Below are 14,926 nucleotides of genomic sequence, written 5' to 3'. Positions count from 1 at the left end.
CATCGTGTAAGGGCTTATTCAGACGACAGGGAAAGTTTTTTTAAAGGCCGTCACATGGCTGTATTAAAATTAAAGCATGTCTATGGGGCTATTCACACTGCCATTTTTTTTTAATGGACAGTGTAAATGGCCCGGAAAAAAATAGGACATGTCCTATTTTTGCCCATTTTCCAGGATTCCTCAATGACTCTGAGGCTGCCTACGAGGGATCAGTGAAAACGGGTCCTGCACAGGTGCGAATCTGCCGTGAAAAACAGCCTTTTTTCACAGCCGATTTAACACCCGGTCATGTTAATATAGCCTAACTGTCATGGTTTCTAGTACGCAGCGGAATTTCCGTCTGAAAAATCGCACCACAACGAGAAGTCCTGTGGGTTCCAGGTCTGATACGCGTCGTGGTTTTTACGCAGTGTTTACGTCCACTGGGAATCTGGCCTTAGGGCATGTTTCCATGGGCCGTATATGTTGCGTATTTTCCGCAACGGATTAACATGCTGAAAACCCACAGCGTTTACAGTAGTAAGAAAGTGGATGAAAATAGATTTCAACAAACCTCATCCCCACGATGCGGCTAAAATCCGCACATAATTCGTGCAGAAATTCCGCTGCAGTGCGACTTCATAATCTGCAGCATGTCAATTTATGCTGCGGATTCTGAGCACAGATGCTGCGTTTTTCCCCCATAGACTTGTAAGGGGAGCATGAAATCTGTTGTAAAAATCTGCAGCTGTATGTTGTTGCAGTTTTGACAGCGAATCTGCAGTTAAAACCGCATGAAATCTGCAGCTGCAAAAAAAAAGTTTTCTACAATCAATGCTTTACGATACGTTTCAATACGTTCATGCAGTACTTACGGGTCAACAAATACTGCACGGACTGGCCACGGAGTGTCATCCGCATTTGCGAGCCGTGCTCACGGTAATAAGTATATGAGCACGGTCCGTAAATGCAAAAAATAGGACACACACCCGCAAATATACGAGAGGGTGTCCATGACCGATAGAAATGAATGTGTCAGTATTTTATCCGCAGATACAGATCTGCCATTGCGGATAAAAACTACGGACGTGTGCATGGGGTCTAAATGTGTGGAAAATCTGCTACGTTTTCCACATTCAGGGTATGATCACACAGGGCGAGTACACTGCGTAAAAGCACACAGCATATCCGTCCTGGTCGCCGCATGGAATTCTGGACGAAAAACTGCACCAAGTTGTGGTGCAGTTTTTCGCCTGGAATGTCCGCTGCAGAAAACTGCACAAGAATTTAAAAAAACGTTTTATACTTACCCGTAGCCATGGCGACACCTCCCTCCTAGGATGACGTTTCATCCAAAGTGACCGCTGCAGGGGTCACGTAGGTTCAAACGTCATACCAGGAGGCCGGCTTGAACGAAGAAGCACAGAATTCTGGGTAAATATAAGATTTTTAATTTTTTCTTAGTTACGATTTTTAAGGGGAATCGCAGCTTTTCCTCCGCAAAACTGCTTTTTGTTGCGGGTTTTACCGGGATTCTGCATAACGAAATCTGTTGCGGAAAATCCACAGAATGTACGCTACGCGTGAACGCGGCCTTTGACAAAACCAAGAATGCGCCAATGAAACAGAAGTTTAAATCTCTTCATTACAGTTTGTAGAATTATAATATATATATATATATATATATAAAATATTCTGTGTTTAGGTTCCACTCCTGGTTTTGGCCTTAAAAAACAGATGCAAAATGCTGAACAAATCTGCACTGTGTGAAAGTGGCCTAAAGATGCTACAGTCCACAGTCTTGAACTGAAAGGTCATCACAGTAAAACCGGAAATGCCTACAGCACAACCCCCACGTGACTGTTCTGGTGGGTCGGGACAGGGGTCATCTGTTCTAGTGATCAGTTGGGGCCCCAATGATTGGTCCCCATCAATCTAACATTCATCAATTATGCTATGGTCCAGGTTATTAGCAATTATCTAATATAATTTTATTATCAAAATCACTTAGGCTTCATGCACACGACCGTGCCCGTAATTACAACCCGTAATTACGGGCACGGCCGGCCGTGGGCATCTGGCCATTTTTACGGGCCGTGCTCCTATTATAAAGTATAAGAGCACAGTCCATAAAATTAAAAAATAGGACATGTCCTATTTTTTTCGGCCGGCTTCTACGGCACGGACACCCTCCCGTAGACATGAATGGGCCCGTAATTACGGCCAATTTTACGGTCGTGTGCATGGGGCCTTACTCTCAATAATGGCCATGCAGTGCTGCGGGGAAACAAAATTCCTCAAAACTTCCTGGCAGGTGCTGTTTTTCAGCCTGTATTCTGCTGATGGCACTTGCTGGGAAGTCATAGGGAATTTGACCTCTTTACAGTCCTCATAGGCCATATACAAAATCACCTATGGAAATAAGCAGCATGCTACACGCGGATACCGCGTGGAATATCAGAGGATTAGCCCCGTTGTATGACAATAGTGCTCAGGGGCGTAGCTAAAGGCTCATGGGCCCGGGTGCAAGAATTCAGCTTGGGCCACCCTACCCCTCCCAAACACCATCATCATCATCAGACCCCGGAGCGCGCCTATGCCCAGACGCCTTGCCCAACAGCCCCCATAGTATAATGCCCCCTAACGTATAATGCCCCCCATATCAGCCCCCACAGTATAATGCCCCACATAGCTGCCCCCATACATTATAATGCCCCCCATATCAGCTCCCCATACAGTATAATGCCCCCATACAGTACTATGCCCCACATATCAGCTCCCCATACAGTATAATGCCTCCCATATGAGCTCCCCATACAGTATGCCTCCCATACAGTATAATGCCCCCATATCAGCCCCATGCAGTATAATGCCCTCCATGCAGTATAATTTCCCCATATCAGCCTCCATGCAGTATAATGCCCCCCCCCCCCGCAATATCAGCCCCCCATACAGTACAATGCCCCCATATGTGCATAATAGAAAAATAGCATAATTACTTACCTATCCCGGTTCCTTCGCCTCCTCCGGTGTGTGCTATGAGTGACTCAGCGCAGGCAGGCGCGATGATGTTGCTACATCCCGCCAGCCTGCGTCGAGCCGCTCAGGTCACAGTGAATGCTGGAGCAAGGAGATGTCAGCTCCTTGAACCAGCATTGAATGGAACCGGGACCTCAGTGAGTGACTCGCGACCCCCCGGAGGTCTTCACACGAATTCCCAGGGGGACGCGACCCACAGTGTGTAATTTATTGTGTTGTATTGTTCAGTTTGCGGTGGAGAGAGGAGGGGGGCTGTAATTTAACGGGCCCCCGGTCTCCACCGCAAACAGCACAATACATTACAAGGCACCACAATACATTACAAGACAACACATTACAATACAGACTCTGCAGCTCACCTGGAGTCCTCCGCACCGGCTCTTCCACTGCACAGGCTGGAAGACGTGTCACGTGACAACATGGTCACATGGTACACGAAGTGTACCATGTGACATTAACCAGGAAGTGCCGGCTTCACGGCACAGAAAATTAATTTAACAAGCATGCTGTATGTCAACGGGGGCCCGTGGGCCCCCCAGGCTTAGGGACCCGGTCGCAACTGCGTCCCCTATAGCTACGCCACTAATAGTGCTAATCCTAATGCGGATCTTCTGCATCCTCAGCACATCTGCGGCAGAAACATCTGGAGTGACTGCAGTGAATCTGCTGCAAAATCCGGATAGAAGGGTGCAATCTCTGTAAAATCCACATCCAAATGTGTTGCATGCGAATTTTGGAGCAGATAAGCTGCGGCCAAATCTGTGGGGAGAAACATGCTACGTGTACAATGCACTAGTTGGGTAATTTGGCGCAGAAAATCTGCTTCAAAACCGAAGATAAACACAGGTAAGGCTGGGTTCACACGACCATGTTACGTCCGTAATGTACGGAACGTATTTCGGCCGGAAGACCCGGACCGAACACACTGCAGGGGGCCGGGCTCCTAGCATCATAGTTGTGTACGACGCTAGGAGTCCCTGCCTCTGCGTGGAATTACTGTCCCGTACTGTAATCATGATTACAGTACGGGACAGTTGTCCTGCAGCGAGGCAGGGACTCCTAGCATCGTACATCACTATGATGCTAGGAGCCCGGCCCCCTGCAGTGTGTTCGGTCCGGGTCTTCCGGCCGAAATACGTTCCGTACATTACGGACGTAACATGGTCGTGTGAACCCAGCCTAATGCCGTACATAAACAGTGCTTTTTTTTTTAATGCGTTTTTTACATTTGATGCGGCAACAGGTGCAGAGTTTATGGTGCGTTTTTTAAAATATACTTTTCAGATACAATTCTTAGACGGAAACGCAAGATAAATTGAAATTCTGCAACACCGAATTTAAAATAAGCACCACAGGTCAATTTACGTGAGGAAAAATTCTGCAATGTGTACATAACATTACTCGAAATCTCACTTTGCTATTATGGTTGTACGCTGCATATTTGTCGCAGGAAATCCATGTGGTAAATCTGCACGTAATATGCATCGTGTGCATTTGGCCTTAAGTGACGCCACTTGTAAAACCTCAGCGAACAGGGACATTGCGGCTAGTCATATATTTTAGGAAATGTAATATTACACGCCAGGCAATGGCTTACATGGACGGGTGGGAGCCACTGTTAGTTCTGTGCCTGCTCAGAACCCCCCTCTACGACATCCATTTAATAGGGAATATGGTCATAGATGGTCTTACTACCTATTGGAACTTCTCCAGCTTGGGAGGTAAACGTTTCTATGAACATTATATAATATAATTGCACACACGAGACTTACCGCGGCTCCACAGTGGAGCTTCACTTTACAAACACCAGTTTATCAAAATGAGTGGAACGTTCATAACACGAGCGCCACTACCCTCCCTACCGCCAGGGGTCAGTATTCGTTTGGAGCTCAATTACTTCCGTTCTAAATCTCTCTCTTGTCTATTCCGCGATTCTGATCTTGTTCGTTTCTGTGTCTCCTGCTCGTTGTGTCCGTTCCTGGGGCTGTGGAAGGGAGACCCGAGAGGTAAATATATGCGGGGCCGGGGTTATATGCAGCTACAGGGATGTATATCATGTACTACAGCGACGTTCCGTGTTGTCGGCCTCTATCAATGTAGTCTACAGGTAACGTGTTCGCGTCTCCGTCGTGTTGCATGAATGGAGACAATGCACCGTGCACGGAGTGTATATACGGACAAGGCACAGCTGCAGTTCATAGCACATTCGACACGTGGTTAAATTGGAAACATAAAGGCCAAGTTGCGGAGGCATTTATTATTTAAAGGGGGTTTACTGAGAATTGGACAATCCCCTGTAGGCCCTCAAAATAAGCTAAAAATAGTATTTCTATAACATTTATTTTTAAAGTTCTGCTTCGGTCCCACCAATGTTCATGTCACGGCTTTTGTGCGTTTTGTCTATAGAGATATTACATTCCATGCATGCGATTGGCCGCCACAGTCATGTGGCATCGCTAGAAACTTCGTTTTCAACATCGGAGTGGTGGGACTGGAGCAGAATTTTAAAAGTTGGTATATTACAAATGTATTACAAATTCTGATTCTAGTAAAATCCTTTTAAAACCGAGTTTACACGCAGCGTAAATATTACTACATTGAACCAGTCTAGAAATACACAATAAAATCTGCAATGAGATGCGCTGCATGTGTAGCATTCAGATTCCTCTGCGGGTCTAGGCTAGGCCTACACGGCAACATGAAGATCGAAATGTGGCATTGTGAGTAGTGATTGTGAATTTGATCGCATTATGAAACGTGACTTACGCTATGTTCACATTTGCGTTGGTGTTTCTATTATGCTCCGTCAGAGGGGCAGGAAAACGAAAACACTGGAGGCGTCGTTTATGTAATTTTACCGGAAAGAATAGCGCAGCATAGTCTTTTAGGGTAGATCGGTGACGGAGGCCCTTAACGGACCCTCCAGCGCAAATATGAAGGAGGCCTCAATGTGACCACATCACGGCATTTGTACATAATCAAAACCTGTTGGATTTTTTATCACAAATGGCAAGTTGCACGCGTTCGCCTGCGTAGACTTTAACTGGTTGCCGACCGCCGGCTGTGTATAAACGGCCGGCGGTCGGGGTCTTTAAAATCCGGACCATAGTGTATTGACTGCAGGGGCCCCTGAAGAGAAGATAGAGGCAGTTTTCACTGCTTCTGTCTTGTCTGATCGCTTCTACGCAGCGCTCAATGTGTATTGTATAGAGGCAGCAACGCTGCCCCTATGGGTCCTGGTGATCATGTGACTGGTCACATGATCGCTGGGATGCCGTTAGTGAGAGACTGCTGCTAGGTCTAAACTAGACCCATCACAGCCCTAATAGTGACTATAGTCACTATAAGAGGGCTGATTTTCCCCCACGCCAATAATTGTCGTAACGCTAGCCCTGACCCTAAAATAAACATGTAATACATCAAAATTAACAGTAGACAATGATGATCACAAATAAAAGGTCTATTTTAGGGTAAAACTATATTACCAGAAAAAATCAGCTGAAATATAAAAAAGCATATTTTTTCACAATTCTTTTCAAACTGTAAGCCTGAAAATTCTAAAACCGCAAAATGAATGTGAATAAAAAAAAATAAACCTGCACTGCCTACGAAAAAAACGTTTTAAAAAATCACGCCGCTAGCCTAACAAATAAAAAGTTATAGCCGTTTAACGTGCGCTAAAAAGGGCTAAACGGTGTCTGATCCTGAAGGCTCAAAATAGCCCCTTTAAATGGCCACTTTATCTTTATTTTTACAAATGTACTGGAAACCGCACATAAAGTCACTAATATAATGTTGTTTTAAGATCTGCGCCAATGTCTGGATGTGTATAGTGCCACCCCCTTTGTTCAGTCCAATTTTCTTCACTTCCTATACTGCTCTCTGGTTCCATCAGCGGCCATGTTGGGACTGGAGAGCAGTACAGGCAGCGAAGAAGATAGGAATAAACCAAGGGCACTATACTCATCCAGACACAGATATTCTAACAACATTATATTAGTGACTTTATGCGCTCTGTCCAGCACATTTCGAAAGAAGTGGCCAAACCCTTTAATCTAAAGGGGGTTTTACGCTGGCAGATTATCGTGCAGACGAGCGAGCGTGCGATCAACTGCTGGTCGTATCGTTTTAAAAAAGTAAAATATTATCGTTGTCAGCAGCACATCCCCCTGTGTAAACGGAGACACGCTGCCGACGTGATAATAATGGATGGGGACGAGCGATCGGAGTAACGTCTCTCGTCCCCATCCATAGCTCTGTGTGACGGGAGCAAACGAGCGCTGATCAACGATGTCTCATTGATCGGCGCTCAGCGTCTTATCGGCCGGTGTAAAAGGGCCTTAAGTCGTGTGGGACTGCTAATCAATTCCGACATGGCAGTGTTTTTTTTTGAATGTCGCAGAGCCTAAATTGCATGTGACTTGCAGCCATATAACATCCTAAAATAGTTGTGCGTCAGCAAGTCACGTACAAATCCCAAACGTTTTTTTTCCGCCATAAAGCCTGTTACACGTGCCAATAATCGGGTGAATGAGTTCTCATGCGAGGCTCGTTTGTTTGCTGATCGGATCTTGAATACAGCCATAGAAATGCTTGCTTCTCGGCAGCAAATCTCCCTGTGTGAACATCGGACGTGCTGCTGATAAGATGCTCCTGTGTGGGGATGACCGATCGTAGTAAAATTGTTCGTCCCCGTACTCCCGATCATTTATCCATTTGAATGGAGAAAATGACCACCAATCGACGAGCGGTATTGTTGGTCGGTGCTCGTTAAAGGAGGAAAAACCACCTTTAGCAGCAGATTTCACTCATTGCAATGTATTAAATCGACTGAAAAATTTGCAGCAAGTCCAGAACAGATAGGGCATGCTGTGTATTTGAAAATCTGCAGGATATCTTTAATTCGCTCAGGATTTTCTACGCTGCAAGTGACAAGGGTTTCACATACATTTTACTGTGCTTTGCTGCGGAATTGCATTTGGATTCCGCAACCAAAATTCTGCAACAAATACTCAACGTTTGATTCAGGATTCAAATTCCGCACCTAAATCGTGACAAAACCCGCTATTTTCTACCCATTTCACATGCTCAGGAAAAAAATCAGCTCAGAATAATGAACGCGCTGCAGATTTTAGTTTGCAGCATGGTTATTTTTGCCGTAAATTCTGTGCTGAAAAGCTGCGGATTACCTCCTTTCAGTCCCCACTATTGAATTCTACCCACAGTTCAAGGAGTCTAACTCCTAGTATCATAGTAATCTATGATGCTAGGAGTCCCTGCCTCCCTGCAGAAATACTGTCCCATACTGAGAACATGATTACTCTACAGCACGGTATTTCCACGGAGAGGCAGGGACTCCTCGTTTCAAAGATAACTCTAATACTAGGAGTCCGGCTCTCTGAACTGTGGTCGGTCCGGGACATACGGTCTGCATATTACGGACCGAACACTGCCATGCGAATCCGGCCTAAGGTATCTCGCCCTTTGGGTCATGCCACCGGTTAAAACTCTATCTTTGTCCATCTTTAAAATGGGGCTACACACCGGCAGTCTGTGCCACTTCAGTGGCATGAAATTGCCCTACAAATGTTGCCTGTGTGATTTGCAAGTGATAGATAAGCGCTTTTCTTTAAATTATCTTGAATAATAAAATTGCATGCGACAGTTGCGTGATGTAGCAGTCACATGCGATTTCATTACTTCCTATGAGCTGTTGCTCCAGGCTATTGAAAAAAAGATCTTGACTATGTTTTAGCCAAAACGATAAGTGAATGCCAAAAAAAGTGGGGAAATGTTACTTTTCCTCCTTTTTGAATCCAGTCTTGACTTTGTCTGAATAAATCATCAACTGCATCGAACTGCCCTGTGTGAATCTGGCCTTAGGGCTCATGCACACGAGTGTACTTGGGCTCTGTAACACATGGATCACGAATACGAATTGTTCTATTGTCTAATCAAAAATGACCGACCATCATCCCATCATGCAGTTCAGTGCTTATGTGGGCCGCATGTCCCATCATGCCTTGTGCTGCTCAGTGTTGTGGGTGTGCACGATACACGAAGATTGGAGCGTTAAGTTGATGATTTAAACTGTCCCAGGACCAGCAGGCACATGTTCATACATAGCATTAAATGGGTATTTCCATGTTAGACATTTATGGCATATCCAAAGGATATGCCATAAATGTCTGATAAATGTGGGTCCCAGCTCTGGGACACGCACCAATATCGAGATCGGGGGTCCCCTGTCCCTGTCTGGGGAGATTTCTGCTGCCCACCGCATGCAGGTAGGGACTCGGTGCAGAGATGGCCGGAATTACAGAAACAGCCCAGCTTGCTGATCTATGCCTTTTTGTTGTTTTTGTAACTCCCATTTACTTCAATGGGAGTTACGGAAATATCGTAGCAGAGCAAACTACCCTGTTTCCAGAAATTGGGAGTTACGGAAATGGCGTAAATCGCTGTGCTGCGCCTTTTGTGGAACTTTCCTTCAACTCTATGGGAGTTACAGAAACAGCGTAGCTCAGTGAGATCGGCTGTTTCTGCAATTCTGACCACATTGCTACTGAGTCTCCAACTGTATGTGGTGGCCCGCGGCCGTCTCACCAGGCGGGATCGGGGAACCCCAGATTTTGACATAAATGCCGGTCCCAGAGATGGGACCACACATATCAGACATTTTATAGCAGATCCCATATATATGCCATAAATATTTGAGATAGGAATACATCTTTTAAACGGGTTGTCCGGGACATTTAAAAGACAAGGTGCAGGATGGGCATGTGCTAAAATAACAAAATAAGTAACACTCACCTGGAAAATCCCTCACTGCTGCTCCAGTGGTCTCCGCCGGTCTGTTTACAGGAAGTGATTACGTTCCGTTCCATTCATTTGACCTCTGCAGCCAATCACCGGCCTCTGCTAAGATGCTGGCAAGAACGGCGCGTCACTGCTGAGACCAGTGAATGGCTGCAGTGGTCACATGGATATAAAGGGGACGTCATCACTTCCTGTAAAGATAAACAGACAGGTGGAGACCATTGAAACATCAGGATTTACTGGGTGAGTATATTTATTTTATTATGTTAGCACATCCCCCTGTCTGTAGCCTGTCTTTTAAATGTTCTGGACAATCCCTCAAATGGTGTGACACAATAAAACACGTTTAGGCGGGATTCACACGACCGGGTCGTTCCCGAGCCCGAGTGTCGGCCGGTAAAATCGGCCATTTTGCCCGGCCGGTTTGCATTAAGTTTTGCATCCGTGCCGGGCCGGGCAGATCCGGACAGTGACATCAGCGGCAACTCCAGAAGGGGAATCCCCATGTGTTCGGGGATTCCGCTTCAGGAGTTTCCCCTGATGTCACTGCCCAGATATGGACAGAGACATCAAGCGCTCTGTCCAGGAGCGGAATCCCCGAAAACACGGGGATTCCGCTCCTTCAAGGAGCTAAAGTGCGGCTAGCACATAGCAGAGCGGGGAGATACCATCCCCGCTCTGCTATAGTGGCGTCGCTACAGTAGTAGCAGCCGCAGCAGCTGCTAGCGGCGCCATCGAAGGGGTCGCCGGGCCAGGGTGCTTTTAAAACAAGCAGGGGAAGGGAGCCAGCGCAGTGCTCCCTTCCACCTGCTGTACACCCCGGCCCTGCCACACAGTGTACAGCGATGCCATTCGTCAGAATGGCATCAACTCCTCCTCACATGCACTCTGCGCTGTGAGGAGGAGGAGATAGAGCGCAAGCTCCGGAAAACCCGGCCATCACTCGGGACACATCCCGGTGATGGCCGTGTATTACCCGGCCCCATAGACTTCTATGGGGGCCGGGTACCCGGGCGAAGATAGAGCATGTCCTATTTTTTGACGGCCGGTTTTCCCGGCCGTCAAAAAATCGGTCGTGTGAATAGCCCCATTAGGTGTCTATTATTCCTAATGCAGCCGGGTGCCGGCCGATTTATGAACGGCCGGCACCCGGCCGGGAAACCCTGCCGTGTGAATGAGGCCTTAGGCCCTTTTCACACGCCAGTATTTTCGCCAATATTTTGCAATTGTAAGGGTATGTGCACACACACTAATTACGTCCGTAATTGACGGACGTATTTCGGCCGCAAGTCCCGGACCGAACACAGTGCAGGGAGCCGGGTTTCTAGCATCATAGTTATATACGATGCTAGGAGTCCCTGCCTCGCTGCAGGACAACTGTCCCGTACTGTAATCATGTTTTCAGTACGGGACAGTAGTTCCACGGAGAGGCAGGGACTCCTAGCGTCGTACATAAGTATGATGCTAGGAGCCCGGCTCCCTGCACTGTGTTCGGTCCACTACTTGCGGCCGAAATACGTCCGTCAATTACGGACGTAAATAGTGTGTGTGCACATACCCTAAGTCAAAGGCCTCATGCACACGACCGAATTGGTTTTTCGGGACGCAAAACCACAGGTCCATCAGACCGCAAGAAAACCCTTGATGTGCATCCGTGTGTCACCAGGCCTCACGGATCCACAACAATTCACCAGTATTGGTAAATCCGCAAATCCGAACTCTAAAATGACATGCCGTGAGTTTTTGCGGTTCGGATTGAGGTCCCCGCACTGATCCGTGTAAACTACGGTCGTGTGCATTAGCCATAGAAAAGAATGTGCCTGCAATTTATCTGCAAAAAATTGGATAAATTGCGGCCACAAAAGCACGGTCGTTGCATGAGGCCAAAAGCAGGAGCGGGGTCTTAAAGTAGTGAAGTCTTGCAAATCTTTCCATTATACTTTTTCTGTGTGGGTTCCACTCCTAGTTTTGGCTTCGAAATACTGAAACAAAACACTGACTAAAATACTGTTGCGCATGAGGCCGCTTCCACACATGGTTTTTTCTAAGATTCACACGATCGTAAGGGTTTTTGCTGTCCGCAGTTGCGGAAGCGCCCTTAACTTCTGTGGGCGAGTCTGTGCCGCAATTGCGGACAGGAATAGGACATGTTCTATATTTTTCAAATCATTTTTACAGCCCAGACACACATCCGTATATATGGAAAGGTGTCCGTGGCCTATAGAAATGAATGGGTCCGCAATTTTATCCATAATTACCTTATCCGTATTTACGGATCACAACTACAGTCGTTATTTGACTGGCCACCATGAGTGTAGTTTCCCACAGCCACAACAGCTAATTGTTGTGTTGAGTGTAGCCAGATCCCTGGGCCGATCAGCAGATGCAGCCATGTTTTTCTAATCTCAAACGACCCCTTTAAAGAGGCTCTGTCACCACATTATAAGTGCCCTGTCTCCTACATAAGGAGATGAGCGCTATAATGTAGGTGACAGCAGTGCTTTTTATTTAAAAAAACGATCTATTTTCACCACGTTAGGAGCGATTTAAGTTTATGCTAATGAGCTTTCTTAATGCCCAAGTGGGCGTACTTTTACTTTCGACCAAGTGGGCGTTGTACAGAGGAGTGCATGACGCTAACCTATCGGCATCATGCACTCCTCTCCATTCATTTACACTGCACTAGCGATATAGTTATATCACTATGTGCAGCCTCATACACAAGCCCTAACATTACTGCAGTGTCCTGATAATGAATACACATGAAATCCAGCCTGGACGTCATGTGTACTCAGAATCCTGACACTTCTGACTCTTTTTTTGTGAGATTCCGGCAAGTGACACCAAATCTCTTTTAGCTCCGTGATCTCGCGAGATTTCGTATCCGTTGCTGGAATCTCACAAAAAAGAGTCAGAAGTGTCAGGATTCTGAGTACACATGACGTCCAGGCTGGATGGTCATGTGTATTCATTATCAGGACACTGTAGTAATGTTAGGGTTTGTGTATGAGGCTGCACATAGTGATATAACTATATCGCTAGTGCAGTGTAAATGAATGGAGAGGAGTGCATGATGCCGATTGGTCAGCGTCATGCACTCCTCTGTACAACGCCCACTTGGTCGAAAGTAAAAGTACGCCCACTTGGGCATTAAGAAAGCTCATTAGCATAAACTTAAATCGCTCCTAACTTTGTGAAAAAAGATCGTTTTTTTAAATAAAAAGCATTACTGTCACCTACATTATAGCGCCCATCTCCTTATATAGGAGACAGGGCACTTATAATGTGGTGACAGAGTCTCTTTAAACATGTACAAATCCATATTTATGGAGTGATTTTAAGACCTCTGCCCGAGTGATGAAAGACGGCCGGAGACCCAGAATTCCATTGCTTTTGTCTCCTCTATTTTAACACACACAGTACTTAGCTAGAAATAAATATACTATTGGTCCTGGTGGCCATGTTACTGCGATAACCAGGAGGAGAGCTTTCTTCTGCTGCATATGGACGTAGCCTAACTGCAACAGGGCTGATTTCCCTTGTAACTGCAGCTGCTGTGGGAACGCTAAAATGACATGTACTAAAAATGTCTAAATTGGTTAAAGGGGTTGCCTAAGGGTCCTATTACTTCCCGATATGGGCCGTGAAAATGAGCGGCGATCCATGAGACAGCTCGTTGATTGGCGCTCATTTGCTCCTTTCAAAAGGAGCAATGATCGGTTATGTATTGGGATGAGTGATCGTTACTACACCATTTACACAGGTAGATGTGCTCCCGACAGCGATGATATTTATTGCGTCATAAACTAGCAGATCAGCCGGTGAATGAGCGTTTGCTTGTCTATTGGCTGATCGTTGCCCTGTTTACGCAGGACAATGATTGGGAACGAGCGTTCATATGACGTTTGCCGGATAATTGGCCCGTGTAAAAGGTCTTTAAGACAACCCCTTCTCATACACCCAATTAGAGCAATCTTGATAACATAGAGGGGGGCACCACTCGGGATCTATTAGCCAGAGCAGAGAGCCGCTAACAAAGACTGGTCTCTCTCTGGTCGACCTGGTTATTTCAGGTATTCCTCACTGTGGGGAAAAATTGTATGGGTGGCCTCAGATGACAAGCCAACTAATAGCAAAAGAGCGTGCATACTTTGAAGTAGTTGTCTCCGATAACCCCTTTTTCAATTGAAGCCAGCCCGGCGATTAGCTGTGTGCCCAAATGTGAATGCCATTTGCATTCGTTTTCGGGCAGTTGCCAAGGAAACCATGACGTCATTACTATTATCACAGGATTTCAGAGGGTTACAGGCGACATAGATTCTGTATGTATATCATTGTACAGTTACCATTTAAATCACTGCTCTGTATATAGTGTTATGCAGGAAACACAAAGATCATCTATACCCTGATAGTATGAAATGATATACATGTCGCTCACGCGTTCTGTACATGCTGCACTCATGTCACAAAATGTACATATTTTACTCATACACCATGCACGTTTCATTCTCACTACCAACATCACCGATACACTTCAATTACACTGTAATAGTACTTGTTTGCTTTCTTTTGCAGGAAAGACGCGGTCATCCTTGCTTTGATCAGGTCCATAGCACAGTTAGGCTCCGCTCATTTTTCTGAAAATCCATGCCCCCAATTGTAGTGGCCAAAAGAACAACTACAGTATATAATCTATACATGCCATCCAGCCTTGCCCTGGATTTTTGTGAGCAGTTACTGCTCTTTAGCTGGGATTAGCCCTCTCCTCTCCGGGCCCCTGTGCTGCTGAACCTGCTTCACAGGCGGTATGTCTGCCCCTCCAAATTAGAATAGCATATCATATTTTAGAGCCATTATTTATATTTTTGTAGTATAAAAAAAGATCTTGATTATTTGTATTGTATATTTTATAAGGTAAGCAAGGAGTCCATTATTTCTTAATAACTCAGAGTGAAGAAAGCCAACTCTTAGTAGTGGTAAAACAAAAGTATTGTACGAATCTATTGACACTTGGAAAAAGTTTAGTAGCTGCTAATGGTTAAAATCCTGGTTCCCGTTCTAGCTTCTCGGTGTCCGCGAGTCCGGTGGG

The 14,926-nt window shown here is 45.9% G+C and overlaps 1 protein-coding gene across 3 annotated transcripts in view; it reads left to right on the top strand.

Annotated features, from left to right (window-relative positions):
- The first annotated feature begins 4,924 nt into the window (after positions 1-4,924).
- The window catches only part of LOC142660710 (uncharacterized), a 50,024-nt gene continuing 40,022 nt past the window's right edge, over positions 4,925-14,926 (top strand). For all 3 annotated transcript variants that reach the window (XM_075837510.1, XM_075837508.1, XM_075837509.1), the window contains exon 1: positions 4,925-5,024. The gene's annotated coding sequence lies outside the window, so the exon portion shown is untranslated. The remainder of the gene's footprint in view (positions 5,025-14,926) is intronic.

The sequence above is a fragment of the Rhinoderma darwinii genome, chromosome 9, assembly GCF_050947455.1.
Source record: "Rhinoderma darwinii isolate aRhiDar2 chromosome 9, aRhiDar2.hap1, whole genome shotgun sequence".
NCBI classification, from domain to species: domain Eukaryota; kingdom Metazoa; phylum Chordata; class Amphibia; order Anura; family Rhinodermatidae; genus Rhinoderma; species Rhinoderma darwinii.
Note: the sequence above shows the minus strand (reverse complement) of the source record. Positions and strands in the feature narration are given on the sequence as shown.